The 18689-nt window shown below is 40.1% G+C and overlaps 1 protein-coding gene across 1 annotated transcript in view; it reads left to right on the forward strand.

Moving 5' to 3' along the window:
- The window catches only part of LRP1B (LDL receptor related protein 1B), a 633449-nt gene that overhangs the window by 312390 nt on the left and 302370 nt on the right, over window positions 1–18689 (forward strand). The window lies entirely within an intron of this gene.

The following is an 18689-nucleotide window of genomic DNA, read 5'->3' on the forward strand; positions in this document are numbered from 1 at the left end:
AGCAGGATGTCAAACAGAGTTTTCAGAGATGGAAACCGGTGTCAGTGAGGGCAGTGAGTGGGAGAGGCGCTGGATGGTGACTCTGGCATTTCTGACAGAGCTTCCCTGGTGACATTGAGAACAAACCGGGAGGCATTTGGAAGTGATTCTCTGTATTGATTCTGTGCTCAGTGTGGAAATGATTATTGTGTTTGTGCAGCAGCTGCTGAACATGCTAAGCTGTTTTATCAGCATCTCTTGGTTTTAATATTCGCCACGATAACCTTTGGCCACTGCAGTCCCACACAGAGAAAGGAGTCCTAATCCCCCCAGCACTTGAGTTGATTTTATTAACACATTTCCTCTCTGATTGACAGGCCCAGTCATTAAATTATGAAATCCAAATTAACCCCAGGCTCTGTGTTCTGTGTCATTCCTTGTCAGGGTCAAGGGAAACCAGCTCAAATTATCCACTGGCTTTTTTTTTTTTCTTACAGATTAGAGTATTTGAAACAGGGATAGAACTATATCTCTCATCTGTTCTGAAAAAAAAAAAAAAACAAAAACCTGTGATGATTAATTAGAAACAACTTTAAACAGAACAAAATTCAGGTTTATTAATACTGACTGTAGAATTAGGAGTACTGAACAATTTGAGAAGAGCCCCTGGATGTCCACACATTTCCTACAGAAGACGTACCAAGATCATCTTTTTTGCACAGTAAACCCAATATGGCTCTGAAGAGCCACTGCAGCATTAGTCAGCCTATTTTGCTGCCATTTCTATTCACAAGAGGGAATAAAAAAATCATCCAACTTCTAAATTCTCTAAATGAGGTCTACCTCCCTTTCTTTGAAAGAAAATGGAAAGCTTGTTGCCTGGTAGAGCTCAGCTGGGACCTGTTACCTCTGAGTGATTAGGAGAACACACTTTGTGCCCACTCTTCTCAGTCAGGGAGCACTTTTCTCCTTTGGGGAAAAAAAAAAAAAAAAAAGAAAAAAAAAAAAGAAAAAAAGAAAGATGGGACAAAGCTATTGTTACTGACCAGCATTTTTCAATCAGGTCATCTCATCTCTTTTTAAAAATCTAAAGAATATTGCAGCTGCTGCCAGTTGTTCTTCTTGAAGGGCTTTTGAATGGCATTTCATTAAAGGAAGAAAAAAAGAGATTGTATTGAGGGATACAGTAATTCCTGCAAGAGATAGGAGATCATGGAAATACATTAGCTTTTTTTATTTTTCAGCTGTAATTGTCACCTTACCAGGTCTCTTAACTTGGGATTTTTTGGTGTTCTACTAGTTGTTTTTTTCCAGTTTTCAGTTGCTTTTCCACAGATTTTTATCAACATCAACCTTTTATATTTGCTATCTCTGTCTCCAAAGAAAGAAATTAAATAATTTAATCTGAACATAATTCATTTAAATATGGAATTAAATTGTAACTTTAGCTAATAAATACTTGCTTATCAATTTATATATGTCCATTAATTGTGGAAAATAGAAGCGGAGGTAAAGTGATTTTTGGAATCATGGGAGGCATCAGTATCTTTAATATGGACTTAGACATTTATGGATTCTTTTTTTCCAGTTTTGAGTCATGCTTTGGGTATAAATAGCAGTATTTTTGTAGTATGTACGATCCAATAATCCATTTTATTAGTTCATTGACTGTTGCAGTCCAGGACATCCCTCTGGCTGCCCTGGATGTCTCGAAACCCTGGCAGGGGTCTCAGAGACCTTGGCACAAAGTCAAAAACACCTGCGGCTTTGATTTTCGCCCATGGAAAAAACTGCCAACTCTGTATGAGGAATCACAAGCCAAAAGGGTTTGAGTAGTGTAATAGGTGAATTGACACAGGGTGAAAATTACATTTTGGGATTTTTAGAATGTGATTCAGGGGTACGAGATGGAGGAATTTGGGTGTGTCTTAGCCTTCTTCTCCTTCTTCTTGTCCTGCATGTCTTAGTGTGATGGTGACACTTTTCTGTTGGTTTAAGGTAGAGACACACTGTCCAACACAGATGATAGGTATTGGCATGTTATTGTAAACAGACTATATGTAACTTTTGATATAAAAGGCAAACACCGCCTGAGAGGCCAGAGCAGAATGCCATGGCCTCCTTGCTAGCCAGAGGTCAGAGAAAGGATGTTATAGATAAGAAAAATAAACAACCTTGAGAACGCAATCCGAAGCATTCCAGACTCCTTGCTTGGCTGCGTCGGGCTGGGAAGCAAAGACTCTTTATGATCTCGGGGTGACCTTGAGTATCTGAACTCCAAGACATCAACAACTGACCTGCCTGACACAGCCATACTTGTCCCGTCTTACTCTTCCAGTACAAACAGGAATAGTAAGTTCAGTGTAGCCTTCCCCCCGTGGCTATGCCTCTGCTGGTTGATTTGCTTTGTGTGTGCTGTTTGTGAGCACAGTTAGTCGCCTGCTGCTTGTGAGAGCCCTGCTTCCCCTCACCGAGCACCGCTGGCCTTGCGTCACCACGCAGCAATTTATGGGAGCTGCTGAACCCTGGAAGTTGGTAGCGAGTTCCTTGAATTTCTCTGAAACGTTTTCAAGAGCGACCATAGATTTTCCATCTGCAGAAGATAAACCAGGCAGCAGACACCCACCCTCTAACAAATGGTGCCATCTGAAAATGTGGAGTTATGATTGTGGTGTTTTAAACCGCGCGGTTTTATTTCAAGCTGGGAGCTGCACATGTTGGGTGGATGTGGGTGTCGGTGTGCCATATCTCAGCATCTTCATGGGAAGTGGTGCCACTAAAAGCTCCTTTAAGTCATCCTCGTGCTCCACTGCAGTGGCTGAGGGAGGTTGGAATAGGCTGCAGAGACCTGGGTGGATCCCAGGAACTATCCTGGTGTTTAATAGCAGAGCTTTCCTCTGTCAGACTGCTACGATAAAGACAATGCATTTGCATACTCCCCATTTCCCAAACAATCTTCCTTCTCCTGGCTTTCCCCACGTGTCTGATGCTGCACAGACCCGTGACCTCCCTGTGCTGCCTTCTGGGTGTTTGACAATCGGCTCTGAGTCCATCAGGCTGCCTCAATTGTGGAGCAGCAGCCGCCAAAGAGCAACTCGACGCAGCGGTATCAGCCTCATTAGCAGCAATAATGGGCTCTTAGTGCACTCTTGATTCTCCTATGATTTTAATGGCACAGCTTTCCCTGTAGGTTTTTTTTGTATGGAGGAAGCATGAAGTCAGAGAACTTTTGTCACCAGTAAAATATGGAGGGGTTGCAGATACACATTTCTTATTCTCGAGGTGTCGTTCTCTTTGTTCCAAGGAGAGCACCATTGTCAATAAAAAAAAAAAAAGTGTTTGATGGGAGATTTTCATTAGAAAACCGAATTTGAAATATTCAGGTCAGGAAGAGCACACTGTGATAGTCAGCATTTGGTTTGAACTTCTGAATGTTGGAAGGGTTTTTGGAGGTGCTGCTTGAAAGGAAGTAGATCTCTGATCTTGGATAGTCTCTCAATTTATTAAAACCCTGAATGTACTAATAAAGGCACTTCAGAGAACATGATACATTGTAAAAAGTTAGGGAAAGTAATATGGGTCCCTTAGAAGTTCTCCATACGAAATTTTGGAAATAGTTTTGGATGTAGTTGTATTTTTCTTACAGCTGAGCCTGGTAGGCAGCCGGGGGCTGCAGAACAATTGGATTTCTTCCTGGTTGATGCATTGCTGGATTTTGCTGGTATGATTTTAATTGGGAGTCTTGTTACCAGTCCTTTCATCCAAGTATAATCCCAGTTTTTTTCTCATTTATATTAGAATAAAGACCTGGGTTTGCTTTTAAAAGGTGAAGCGTGAATTTTGGCACATCTCTGCTTGATACTTTAGCTGATTCTTGCAAGGAAATCTACTTTCCTTTTCATTTTTCCTTACTCCTAGGAGCTAGAATTGCTATGATAATTAGCAATTTGTTTAAATATTTTAGGGTAAATCCCAGAGGTCAGCCAAGTTCCCCTTCCTTACAACTGGGTGGATCACAACAGTGCAGTCACAGGTGGTAGTAGCAATGTAGTGTCGATGTATTAGGGGTAGTAGAGGGAGTAGTAATAAACATGTAATTCTTTAGCCTCTATCTCCATGCCTGTGTAGCAGTCACGAGACTTGCTGTGCTTTCTGAAGACAAGAATTGTTCTGCCAAGAGGAGAGAACTGTAGGAATGTGTGCCTTTTCAGTAAAATATTGTGGGAGCCCAAACCTTACGTGTCCTTCCAGGATCCTGATGAAGGGAAAGTGGTCGAGTTCTCCTGCGTTCATTTTGGGACAGGGGATAACTGATCACATCCAGCCCCAGGTTGTAAAGCACATGAGCTGTGGCAGTCTGACCTCAGACATGGTTTTAATACCGTAGCATTCCAGCAGAGTATAAAGATATATCCACTTGCACAATCAGTGGGATGTTTTCCCTTTGTCACTGCACTGCCTGCATCCCCTCAGAACAATCTGCACATCTTGTTTGCAAACAAGCCATGTCAGAAAAAAAAACCACTTGATCATCTTTAATTTAATTTATCAGGATCAAGAGGATGTGTATGAATCCTACTTGTAGGATTCACATCCTTAGGTTGTGCATTTGGGCTTTTTCCCCAAAGGTAGCCTCTATTAACTGCCCTAAACTTACAACAGTGTAGTTACATCATTTGATATAACAAACTTAAATCATTTGATGTTGTCCCTTTCTTTTTAGTAAATGTTTCCTATCTCAAAAAAAACCCCACAACAATTTTGATTGAGGGGGACTTCTAGGAGGATCGTAGTTTTATTTGAATAATGGAGCAAATTGTGTTTGAAGGAAAGTTACAATTTCTATTTCTTGACTAATTTTTCAAGCTTTAAAAAAAATGTTAGTTTTCCTTTTAGTTGTACTAAAAGCTATCAAAAAGTTGTATTTCTCTCCCTGCAAAAAGGGTAGGAGGTGGGATATGCTCACACTACCTCATTTACACAATTCCTTTTTTATTAATTTAACCATTCAGGGTTGTTTTTCCCCTCATATTTTATCGTAATGGTTGTGCATGTGAAATGAGTCTGAAGCATTGTAGTAAAACTGTAGAAATATTTCTTATACCAGCAGCTAATATCCTGCAGCTCATCTGCATCCTGTACCTGAATCACCTACTGCAGTGACAAGTAGAGCAAGTGCAAGTGAAATAAAATACAAAATAAAAGAAACTGCTCGCTGCAGTTGGAAATATGACCTAAAATTAGCATCACTTCTAGGTCCCACAACAGCCTTTATGTCATCTGAATAATAATAAGCATTTTCTATGTAAATATTCCATTGGATTTTACTGGTAGACAGATATTATTCCTCAAAATCTGAATCAGGTCTGGAGCCTCAGCCATGCTGAGAAGGACAAGCCAATGCAAGAATAAGTGTCACTGTAGAGAAAAGTGAGTTTTTTGGGAAATATTACAATAAAAAATCATGTGATGATGTTGATGCTTTTAAAAAGTGAACACACAGTTTTAAAAAGTGAACACACAGATGAAAATCTTTGTACAAGTACCTGTGCTAACATCTGTTCTTTACTTGTTTATTTTGAAGCTATGTGGGGAATCTTCTTTTTCCTTTTTTTTTTACTTCCTTTATTTTTTTTTTTTTTTGGTTGCAATAGCTGTTTTCTTTGCCTTGTAAAGTGGTCACTTGCTCTGGCTCCCAGATTCCTTTTTTGGCTCAAACCCACTGTTCTGCAGATATATTCACATCCATATAATAATGAGGTTTTTCAAGCAAACCCCATGCATAACTGCATGTATTTGAAATAAGCTCCAAACCTAAAAACTTCCTGTAAAACAGGAGAAGGGATATCAAATAGGAAACGGAAAATGGATGAAGTACATGTGCAGTAGCACTGTAAAGATAACTTATATACTCCTGAGCCTCTCGCTGCAACTTGTGACATCTTTTATAGAAGTGTCACCTTTAGGAGGCTATTTTTGGCAATGATGTTTCAGCATGGGATTGTAAGGGTAACAGTGGGTATTGGACATATCCTCCAGAGATCACCTTCACACTGCCTCAGATATTTCTAGGCACATGAAAAAAAGTGAGCAGTATAACTTGCTGAAGAGCTCTGCACACTTGTTTTATTCTTTCTCATAAAACCAGATTCAGTAAAAAACTTGGCCTGAATCTGCTATAATTTTCATCAGGATTCAAAGCCATTACTTTCTCTGGATAAACAGCAGTTAGTACAAATCTTAAACATACATGTAGGGAAATATTCAGGCTCTGTACCATTTGTCACTTGCAGAACAGCTAAGGCAGCAAAGAGGCACAGCCTGTGCTGGGGGAAAAAAAAAAAAAACCTTTGTACCTAGCTTGTCTGGAATTAGCCAACTGTCACTTTCCTGAGCCAGGAATAGGTGGAAGAGGAGACAGTGATAAGACTTAACTGACTCTTAGTTTTTCTTCTTTCTTCAAAGAGTGTGAGGCTGTTCCGTGGTTCAGGAAGCCGCAGGCTCCAGAGGGCTCGCTGTGCATGAGCGTTTAAGGGAGCTCTCCAAACTCTGCTAGCAGAGGCTTTGACGTTTCCAGGGCTCATGGAGAAGTCAGTCATTACAGACAGGCTGCTAAATTATGGAGGCAATTTTTATCTGCCAGTTCTTTGCTTCTATTGCTTCCTATAAGCTTCAGGAATATTTGAGGGAGAAGTATTGGCGTGCTTGGTTGGATGAGTGGCTCCCTGAGTTACTTACAGCCTTTCATTCCCAGGCTGTTCACAGATTTCTTATGTTGGCCTGGACTCTTTTTGGCCACTCCAGCAGGTAGGCTGATCTCCAGCTCATTTTACAGCCAGTTCTAGGAGAAAAGAAACTTTCGTTTGCTATTCCTCATGCAAAATCCGTTCTGAAGATTCCTTACGGAGCTCTGCTTCTGTATTTGCAGTGCTCCCTGTGCACAGCCTCCAGTCATGGAGCAGATGAAAAATGGAGAGACAGAGAGAATTTTTAAAAAGGGGAGGCAAATACTATGACTTTCTGCTTTGCTGCTTCCTTGGTACATTCCCTGTCAGAATTTACCTTAGTAAATAACTCTATAACTCTATATTTAGAAGGGGAAATATTTTAGCAAGACATAAGACTCAGCACAACAAAATCTGTTTAAATGCAGCATAATTGAAATGTCAACATAGCCATGAAATGCCTCAAGGTGTTTCTTTGGTGAAGGCTGGATATGACACAAAATAGATGCCTGAATACTGTGGCGCAGAAAAATGCTTTTTGTACTCAAGTCCAGTCTCGAGCTCACCTTACGGAATATTTGCAAATGCTTGGCTGCTGCTGTGGTTCCTGCTCTTGCCTTCTCCCAGGAAACCTGACAGTTCAGAGAAGGTTTTGGGCTCAGAGGAGGGAGGAGCTGTTGGTGCTCTCGAGCGGGGGGAGTTTCCTGCAGGGACTCCCAGCGTCAGCCTGGAGCTCGTGCCCTGCCTGGCAGGACAGACCTTGTACCTGCTCAGTGACTGCCCAGGCCCTGGAGATCTGTTGGGAATCCTGTTTCTCCCAGGGTGAGGGTTGATTCTTCATTCAGATTCTGTTAGAGTGACTTGAAAGAAGACAGCACCATTGTACACCAGCTGCTCTCCTCCCCTCCCTCCTCCAAGAAGAGCAGAGAATACAAAGTACCGTTAAAATGCTTTTTTCATCGTTTAGATTTTTACAAAATTTAGCAGTGACTATGTGCTAGTCTTTTCTTAGGCAGGTCCTCTGCTTGCTGACCTATAAATCATGCTCCTTGAAGCAAGCTGCTTTACTGTTCCTCCCATGGAAGTGAAACCTCCATGGTGAAGGGGACTCGCAAGCAGAAGCGTCCTCACAGCCTCCAGCTGGTGCTGCTGAATGAGGATGGGCTGTGGCACGGGGCCCAGTGTGGCTCTAGTTACACCAAGTGTCATATCTGTGTGTATCCTAGTCAGCACTCTGGCTCCAGGTTTCAGTCTGCCTGGGTGACACATCTTTTTTTAGCAGCTGATAGACAGAGAAGACCAATCCATGCGACTCTTGCTTTATGAGGCACCACGGGTTTCCTCAAGAGGTTAAGTTCAGTTTGATCTTCAGCAGCAAGCTGTGATTTCAGAAGGAAAATGAACTTGACAACTGTTTCAACAACCTGAATGTTTATGTACATCTTCAGTTAATGCCTAAAGTCAATATTTGTTAAGTCTGATTGATAAAAATATGTGTCTTTCATCAAGGTCAAATTAATTTGAGGAAATTTGCTTTTGCTTACCATGCTGCTTTTGCACAGAATCCCTTGTCAGGCTTTGCAAAAAACTATGTAGGCATTTTCTCATTTAAATTATGATTATCTTCACTATGAACTTCCCTGAGAACACTACCTCATTTGAATGTGTCTTTTTTTTAAAGGATGCCACAGATTGGATTCCAATTCAGACAGGTGATAAATTACCTGCCTTGACCTAATTCATTAACTTTAATGGTATTTGAAGTCTTTATTTTATCCAGGATCCTCCAATAGACTTGTCTTGTAGACATCTTTATAATAATGTCCATTCATCAGCCACTTAAAGGACATCACTTGCAACTGGATGTGACTGTGAGGATACAGACTCTTTTCTGGGTTGTGCTCTGCCTTAGGATTCCTTGGATGTTGCAGGCTACATCAGGCTGACTTTGCATGAGGCACTGAGGCTTGGGAAGGAGTTCTGGAGCTGTGTGTTAAATATGTATGGCTGGATTTACATAAATTCAAAATTCATCTCATTAAAGTTGGAACTGCTGCTTTCACAGGGCACAGCCACACCGTGTGTTGCACCACAGATCTGGAGTTTCCCTCTGGGCTACAGAGGAGGGCAAATAATGGCACCCCTTTGAACAGGTCCTTAGGGGGCGGCTCTGTGGGACAGAGGTGGAGGATTTTCTCCAGATATTTTAAGTATTACTTTAAGCTGTACTATTAAAACTATAAAAGGCATGCTGTGCCACAATGAGGTTAATTGTAGAAAGAAGAAAACAAGCCTCTGTGGATTTGTGCCTAAGGCAGATTCCTCTTGTGATCGCCTGTATTCTCTGAAAATGAGGGTCTCTTACCAGGTGGTTCCCACTGTATGCTTCTGAAAATGGATCAGTTTAGGAGGGGGAAACATGACAGAGCTGAAAATGCAAGTTAGCACCAAAACTGGAGTTAGCAAACCAGTAACTTTTTCTTTCCAACCACAGAACCAATTTTCTGTCTCATGTTAAAAGAAATGCATGTACAACAACTACTAACACTACACTACAGAAATCACCACAGCTGCTTGTGAGCTGACATTTAACCGCTGAAGGCTGCTGGATTTGTCCTTCTCCTTCTGAGTCTGGGGAGAGATGTGTGGAAGGACTGTGAAAAAGCTGTGGCAGGAAGTGGGAATTGCTGTCTCCTCATCGCTCTGACATGCCACTGGCACAAACACACGGAAGAAAAAATCAATCTGATTAAATTAATGAAAACTGTGGCATTTGCAAAGCTTCATATAGATGGCAGGATGGAACTGTCTGGTGGTACCCTGGCCAGAGGGGATGTGGTCCCACAGCTGCCACAGGGAGGCCAGCAGCAGGTGTGGCTGGAGTTCACTCACAGTAGTGAACTCCATGAAAGCATGAGACAAAAAAAAATACATCAGATTTAATGCATATTAACTAGTTTTGATTAATTGTACAGGTGCAGTCAGGTAACAGTGAGGAGTTTTTAATAGTGGATTTTCTAATCTGACTTTTCCTACAACCTCATCAAAAGAAACAAGAAAGGAAAAATGCTGCAAAATAGCAGTTTTGCCTTCTGAAACCTCTCCTCTTTTAAATGTGGTAGTGGACTTGTTTTTCACAGTTATGCAAGTATTGTGCATTTTTCTTTTAGTTGGACATACCCTGTCTTTTAGAGGCAGTTGAAATAAAAGCTTTTTGGTTTTGGTATCCTTTATTCTGTATGCTGGACTGAGAGCAGTGAAGAAGTTTGGGAGAAGTAGAAAATGCTGCTTTTTGGAGAATAATTGAATGTGTTCAGAATGGAGAATGTTTGGTAGTGTGGTGGATGGAGGGACAATGAGGAGTTTGGAGCAAAATTAAAAACTTGGGAGATATCAAAAAGGCATGTCCAAACAGGGCAAAAAATAAATAAATTAAAAAATAAATGCTAATAGACTTTGCAGAATAAAGCAAAACTTTTTTTTCTAAATTTGAGTACAGTTATTATATTTTGGTTGTTAGAAAAAATGAAGTGTACACATTTAAATGTTGCTGTTGCTACAAATTCTCTCTCAATTTAAATTTCAATTTCTGTTTTCTTCATGAAGAATTTAATTATGCTGCAACCATTCTAACTCATTACCTCTTTAACTGCTCCTTTAATTTCACAGTAATCATCAGTTCAGATTTTTTGCTTTACAGATCATTCTGATATTCAGGTATTTAATGGCTTTTATTAAAAGTCAGTAAATAAATAAATTATATCCTCCTTTTTTTTTTGTTTCCTTTTTGTATTTTCTTGGCTATTCCAATTTCATCTTTAACTTTGGGTATGCTTAAGCTTTTACTGGAATAACAAGAAGATAATTAAGCCAAAATTTGTTTCAGTGATGTTTCATAAATGTGTTTAGTGTGTGTCTTCACACATGAGGATGTAGCTATCAAAACCATGTAAGCAGTACCATTTTCTAGGCACAAGTCCAGTAGCAATATTACAAAATATTGTAGACAAGATGTTTGCACCCTGATTTTGTTTTGGTATCACTTTTCAGGGGGAAAAAGGGTGATTTTTTTAAACTCTGCATTTCTTGTAATGGCTGTTCCAACTCCCAGTGTGATGGAATTTTCTAGAAATGCTGGGAGTACTTCTCTCAGTGGAGAAAAAGTCTCTTTGCAGTCTGAGCATGCTCTGAGAAATCGTGATACCAACTCAAGCAAAAGAGAACATCTAATCCTGACTAAGGGTGTTCCACACCTGGACAAGGCTTCCTGCATTCAGGGAGCTCTTCCAGGGAAAATTTTGTGTCTTTTAGTGATAAAAGCTGCTCTGGAATTCTCTGACTGCATAACCAGGAACTCAGCAACACACAGCCATGATTCAGGGGGGAGCTCTGCTTCTTGTTCTTTGATCTGGTCAAGACTACACAAGAGAAAATAAAAATGAGGCATTTGTCCAATTTCAAACCCATGGTTGATGAGGGTAAAACACAACTCTTTTTGAAAGTTCTTCAAATGGCACACAAAGTTTACAGCATGCTGAAAGCAGTTTCCTTTAAAAAGCTTTTACAAAGGAGTAAATTAATCTCTTCTTCATTTATCCAAGCAGTATGATCTTCATCTTCTGATGTTAAAAATTAGGTGAGCCCTCTGACTTAGGTCTTTTAAAAATTCCTTTAACTATATATGACAAAATATTTATTCAATATTTAATAAATAGAATATAATGAAGATATATACATAATCAAAGGTATTTGACAATATTTTTTGTCTTTAAAAATTACTGCAAATAGTTATTTAGAACTGTTAACTGTAAATCTAGATTTTACTTATATAAAATACAGAGATAACTGTATTGGAATAGTCTTAATGGTACACTGTTACACTGAAAATTTTTATTTTCAAGTAGTCCTAATCTTGCAAAAAATCAATCTGAGATGAAAAAAATAGCTACAAATAAAACCTAAGGTGATGCATTTGTTGATTAACTTTCGTAATTTGGATTTAGGTGCTTTGCCTACTGAACCCTACATGGGTGGAGCTTTATAGTTCTTTAAGGAGGAAATAATGAAGTTCTCTGCCAAACCTGGAATGAGCCAAGAGCAACTGGAGTTACTTCCATCTCCCGAGTTTCTAGTTGAAGAAATTGTGAGAAGCTACATTATGCTAGCAGTTTTCTGTACTTTATGGAGAGAATATCTCAACATAACATTTGAAAGAAGCAGTGATCCACACCAAAACTGCATTCATTGTCTTAAGCCAAGCCCTTGGCATAGTTGGACTGTTCTCTGAAATTATCAGAAGATTTAGAAAAAGGTTCTGGGAAAAAGAAAAAATAGAAACAGATGTTTATTTTTTCCCCTCTCCTTTTGCTTTTTTCTCCCTTGGGAAGCCAGGGAAGAGCCAGGTTAACTTTTTACATGCCAGAATGTAGTGGCTGGCTGTTGAAGCAACCCATGAAGCCCTTTTGTAAACACTGTGGCAATTCCATATTCTCAGAGCTGGAAATAGGGCTGATCTTTGTGGTGCCCTTCAGCCTCCAAAGCACCTGACCCGAGTCTCTCATTTTCACTGTTATCCTTTGCAGCTGTGCCTCCCATAATCTCAGGCTCTGGAATGCTGAAATTGGCACTGAAAACCATCATGTTTTATTAACTTTTTTTTCCCCAGCCTTTTCTGCTTGTGTCCCAGAGAATGAAGCAAGGGGCAGGTTACAGGGATTACATTTATTTACATTATGGCCACTAATAAAATGTGTAAATGACATCTCCTGTGAAAAACTGCATTTTTCTATTCCTTTACATGCAAAGGTATATGCAGCTACATAAAAATATAACTGTACTTGATCATAAAAGCTACAGGTGGCTGAAATGATTCATCACTGGAGTTTTCTGTTCACCAGTTCTTTGATTTATAGGATGGGAAAAGGGAAGGGTTTTATTTTAGGCTCTAGAGACTTGAAATGCTTTGCAAAAAAAAAAAAAAATCCTGAAACAACAGCTGGAGAACTTAAAATGAAAAAAATACAGAATGATGTTATCCCATGTAAAATATTCAGTGAAATTAAGGTTTCCTGCATATATTATGTGTGACTATGGCAATAACATGCATGGGCAATAAGGATGCCCTGGGTAGGTGTCTGACTTGCAGCTGAATGAAGAAATGAATAAAAAACAGTTCTTGGCCTTCTGTTGCCTTCAAACTCAGTGCCACTGAATCAGTGACACATTGCCAAGGCTCAGGGCTCATCAGCTGGCTAAAATATAAGAAATGCAGCAAGGGGAGATGGGTCACGGGGAAATGGCAGCAAGTGTTGCCGTGGTTTTGCAGTGGTGCTGCTGATCGTGTTTGCAGCTGGTGCTCTAAGTTTGGTGCTTCCAAAAAAGTTGTTGCTGAGCAATCCCAGCTGCATGCCAGGTGAGATGACATCAAATCACCAAAGAGGGAATTGTGTGTGTTCTCCCAAACACTGGGACAGCAGGTTTGAGTCACAGCGATTTCCTAGGTGGGGATTTGATGGTTCCCATTTCCTGGCTCTCTGGACACCTGTATTTGTGCACAGTGACACACATGTGTGAGATGGTGACACCCAAGGGTGAAAATGCTCAGGAAAACACTGCCAGCAGTGCCTTGAGAACTGGAAATTGTGAGTGGCTCCAGGCACCAGCAGCAATATACAACTTAAAGTAGAATTTGTCATGAATTGTTCACTTCCAATGGGACAAACACGATCCGAAAGTCAACTTGAATCCCACCCTGCTTGCTGCAGGGAAAAATTTAAATATTCACCCTCTTTAACTGACTGAACATCTGCTTGTGAGGGACTGTATCACTTTTTGTAGCCCCTGCCAGAGTCCAGGAGTACAAATGTCTGTCTCCTTGGAATAAAACCAGTCAACAATTGAATAAGATTTTTTTTCTCTAGCATAATTTTTCCTTGCTACCAGTTTTTAATTTTTCTTCTAACTTAAAGTCGTTTCTGTTACCCTTCACTGGGTTTCGTTTGCACATAAACAATGTTCACTTACTGCATCTCATATTTGGTTCTCTGGAACCTGCTGCTATTTTTGTAATTGATTCCAAGTCCTTGGCTGAGTTTCCAGAAAGGCTCTGCCTCATGAGCCTGAGGTTTCTGCTTGGCAATTTTTTGAGGATTTTATCTGTCAAGTGTAGTTGTGTTCATGAAGAGAAGCAATTTCTGAGGTACTACTTCCATGAAGAGGCATGAAATTGGGCGTTGGGAAAAGCTATTATGGGTGTCTTTTGTGATTTCAGAATGATTTAATTATGTTTTTCCACATAACAATGAACCAAGCAAAGTAAATAAAGTTGCCAGCTTTTTTTTTTCTCCCCTTTTTCTTCACCTCCTTCCCCCTCAAGTATCAGTAAAAGAAAATTAATAATCTTTTGGCCTCTCTGCAATGTTTTAAAAGTTCCACACCCTTCCCAGTTCTGTTGCACCATTATATCTGTAGCACAAGATGAGGCAACACAACAAAGAGAGTCTAAACTTGTTATTTATCTCTAAAAATTCTTGCTCCAGAAGAGGACCGAGACACCTTGGCGTGCCACATGAAGGGGACGTGGCATGGCCACGCTGGGGTGTATTCTCTTGAGGCACATTGGAGATTTTCAGCTGATCCTTGTGGGCCATTGGACTGGGCCATGCCCAGAAATGCACAAATGAAAACACACCGTTGGTTTCGGGTGAGCTGACGCTCTTGAGGGAGTGAGATGGTTCAGTCCTCTGTGAGAGACTGTTTTAAGAGAGACACTGAGCATTGATGATGCTGTACTGTGAGCTGGCTTCCCATAAATAAAGCTGGAAAACATGTATAAAACCACAGGAAACCACACTTTTTCCACTTAGACGTCCTTGTCATCCAGTGACCAGATGAGCTGGGTGGAACTGTGTGCCTAGGTGAGGGGACAACCCAGGAGAGACAATCAGGGACAGTCTCCTCTACATTACTGAGATTTCCAGAGCTCCTCCTGAGAGGCTTCCTAACATCCTTTACTGCCACAAAACATTCCTGAGCATTTTTCCCAGCAGAGCCTGCTCTGCTCCTGCCAGCAAATTGCTGCTCTGGTGTCCAAGCATTCCTCAGGCACTTAACTGCAATTTACTTACAAGGCTGAGAAATTGTGAGCTAATTCTGGAAATGCATTTCATACAGCTAAGTCCAGACTGAAAAGCCCAGGTGATCTGCTCCTGCTGACTTCTGGGCCTCTCTGCAGTTTGTCCCTTCTGCCATTCACTGACTTCATCACTCCCTGCTTTCACCTTTGGCCTTTTAACACGTGCAGTATTGTCAGGCTTCATATCTCATTAGACACCCATAAAGATTATTGTCTGTACCTAAATGAACATGCACTCAATACCATGAAAAGTGTATATTGAATGGCATTGAATATGCCTAAAACTGTAAATGGGTTTATATAAACTTAAATAAAAGTGTATTCTTATCACAAGTATTCTTTTAAAATTATATCTTGTATCCAGGTTAAGAAACTGATAAATTACTTTCTTCAGTCGTGAAATCATTTACCCAGTTTGTTTTTTCCCATGTGAACTTTGCTTTAGCTTATGCTTGTGTATGGCAGCCAAGGTATAACTAAAACAGCAAAAGGTCAGGATAATGAGCCATTTCCACGGGTGAAGCCAATATTTCTCTACATGCCTCCTACCTGCTGATCTCATCTTTTAAAGTGTTGTGTGATGCTGTGGTTGAAGAGCACCACATAAAACAAATTGTTTTGAAGCTGAGCCAAATATTGTAGGTCAAGATTTAGGCAGGCAGAAATTTCAATAGTGCATCCTTGAAAAATAAATTTATCCATGAAGTGGGTAGGGAGATACTGTTCAGGAATATTTTTAAGATAGTTATACTCTGAAAAGAACTGCTGAGTGCTATGGAAACATATTATTTAATCTCTTTTTTTTTTTTTTTTTTTTTTTTTTCCACAACATTCCTTCTTCTCTCTGATATGTTGGAATTGACAGTGGGGAAAAAAAAAATTTAAAAAAATCTGTCTTTTCAAATTAATATCTTGTTACTCAGAAGCAGCCTGAACTTACTCAGCAAGACATGCCCATTTTCACTGAACAATAATCACAGTGAGACACTTCTGGTTGTGTGCAGACTGACAAGCAGATTAAACAAGATATGTAATTTTCCTGTAATCATAAAAGAGACAAACACGCTGTAATGTCTATTTGAAATAACAAATTAAGTTGTTCAGCAACTGATTGCCAACACATAGACAGTGATGTGGGGAAAGAGACAATAGAGGGTTGAGATACATCAGGTGAAATTGTGAAGCACAATCCACCATGCTTGCCTTGAGCTGCTCTTTTCCAAGTAAAACTCCTGCAGCACTTGTTGCTACAGGCCAAGGTTCTCCTGCTGGTGGGGCTGAGCCCTGACACAGTGTATTAAGGCCATTTTTACAAATAAATTATAACTAACGTGACAAAATGAGGTGCTCAGCCTTTACATGACAGCATTGTCCCCACAGCAGTTGTTTAGGAGAGGGCAACCACGACTGCCCAGGTGTTTCCCGAGCCTCAGGGGTGTTCAGACATCACAGCCCATCATCCTTTCCTCCACAGGATGCACCAGTTGCTGCATCAAATGTTTTCAGGTTGAATCAATACTGCTGGGAAAAAGGCTCAGTTGCCTGATGGTTATACTAATGAAAAAGGGTGGAAATACAGCAATCTGTTAATACATTGTATCCAGTAAATATTTTGTGGAAAATTTAGGAGCAGCCTGGTACCCAGGACAAAGCACCATCCTGAAGCATAATTTCTCTGCCTCTGTCTTAAAAATATTATTGTAGCACTCCAGCCTTAGAAGAGATTCTGCCCTCAGGAGTTTGAGCGCATGGAATTGCCTATCAGCAGTCCTAACTTAGACATCCCAGCAGTGTGAAGGAAAAGGCTTGCAGTTATACCCAGGACTTAATATTTGCTTTGGCTTGCTGTCAGAGCTCAGGGTGCAGAGTTTTAACTTGTCATTCTGGGGTCTGATTACCCTGACTGTGAATTGTACAGAAATCCTGCACTGCCTGATGGATCCTGGGGCAGGGCAGCTGGGCTGGCTACAGACTTCAACTGTAAATGGCTGAGTCTTTAATGTATCCCAGTTTATTTTTCTGATAGGTTTTTTTTTTCCCTAGGAGCTAATAAACCCCAGCATTTTAAAATTTGACTCCTTGTGCTTTTCTGCTGAATTTGGCAGCAGCATCCACAGCAGGGCTGTAAGGTCACAATCTCTGATTTCCATGTCTCTTTTTCTGTGGTGCATCTACCACAACGGAGTTATGGGCTGAGGTGTCTGACAAAGTTCATTACAGTTTTGTTTTTTTTTTCTTTTATGGTAAGATATTAAAAACTAATAACATGACCAACAAATATAAGATAAAAACATGCTGCATTATTTCAGTCTAGCAGTTGAATTCTATCAACCAAGCTACCCTTTTCTGCCAGTGAAGCAATCCATGGAGCTTTATATTGTCTTTCTAGCATCAACAATAACAAACAAACAAAAAACTTACAGTAGATTACAACAAAGACTAATTTGTGAACGGGTTGTTATTCAAAAACTCAAAACATAAGCTAGAAAAGAAAAATAAAGCTTATGGCATATGTGTGATAAGAATAGTCTAGACATCAGAGTATGAATATTGAATCACAAAAACTGAATAAAATAGAGATAAGATCAAGTAAATTTATGAAACACAAAGGTACTGAAAAGAACTCGAATATTTAAGAGAAAAAAAAAAAAAGAATGCACGGAGTTCAATCAGAAAAATAGTCGAGTAACAAGCTCCTGTAAGTTTTCCTTTGGGTATATTTCAGACACAAGGCAAGAAGGGAAAAAAAAAAATCTTAGCTCCATAATGAATACTTGTGTTTTAGCAGGTAGCTTGAGGAACACAGTGAAGGAACCTCCTGGGTCACATAAATGCTTTCTGGTATTTCAGGGCCCTTTCCATATGCTGGTTTTCCTTGGTCTATCATGATCCATGTCAAAAGCAAGCACTTATTTTCTGTCCCTGCTCTTCCTGCTCAAAGAGGAGTTCCAGAACCTGATTATGGTAATAGCTAAGAACCTTCTCATTTTCAGCCAGAATTTATTAATGGGCAATTTATACTCATTTGTACTTCTGCCAATAGCCCTTTAGTTTAAATTGTCTCTTTCCCTGCTGTTGATCCTCTGATATATTCATAGACAGCAGTCCTAATTCCTCTTCATTTTCATCCCCTGGCACCAATCAAGATGAAAATTTACAGTCTCCCCATCAGATTGCAGCTCTCCATTCCCCTGCTAATCCCTCAGACTGTGATTCTGCTTAAAGCTGAGCTTATTCTCCTCGTACCCATCGGGGTGTGCACAGCTGCCAGCAGCTGCCTCCTGGAAGGGAAGCACTCAGGAGCATCCTGGGCCTTGACTTCAACACTTCTCTATGGGAAACACTTCTCCCAGTGCTCTCAGTGATGCATTTCCCCTTTTCCCAGGCAGCATTGCACTGGTAGCTCCTGGTCACTCTCTGATGAACTATGTGACAAGGATCCTTTGTTGTTTCAAATTGGGAAGTCCTGAACTGACAACAGAAGCTCTGTTTTATGCCCCTGGTGTATTGTCTGGCACTTTCAACATGTAAACTGCAGCCAGTTTATTTTATTTGCACCAGCTCTGTATTTTTGATGTTTATCAACATTACATGATCAGTAAATTTTAATTCACAGAGTACTTAAATGTTTTCAGTACTCCCCAGTATATATTGTCATTACAAAAAAAGCAGGACAGGATTTATATATTACAGAAGTACATAGGAAACATAATTGGGAACCCATTGCAGCCAAAATGCTTTATTATCATGCAGGAGGTTCAGGAATAATGGCAGCTAAATACATTTTTCTCTTTGTGTGCCTCAAATCTGCTTTCATATGGTCATACAGAATCACAGAGAGGTTTGGCTTG

Source organism: Anomalospiza imberbis, chromosome 7, assembly GCF_031753505.1.
Source record: "Anomalospiza imberbis isolate Cuckoo-Finch-1a 21T00152 chromosome 7, ASM3175350v1, whole genome shotgun sequence".
Classification (NCBI taxonomy): domain Eukaryota; kingdom Metazoa; phylum Chordata; class Aves; order Passeriformes; family Viduidae; genus Anomalospiza; species Anomalospiza imberbis.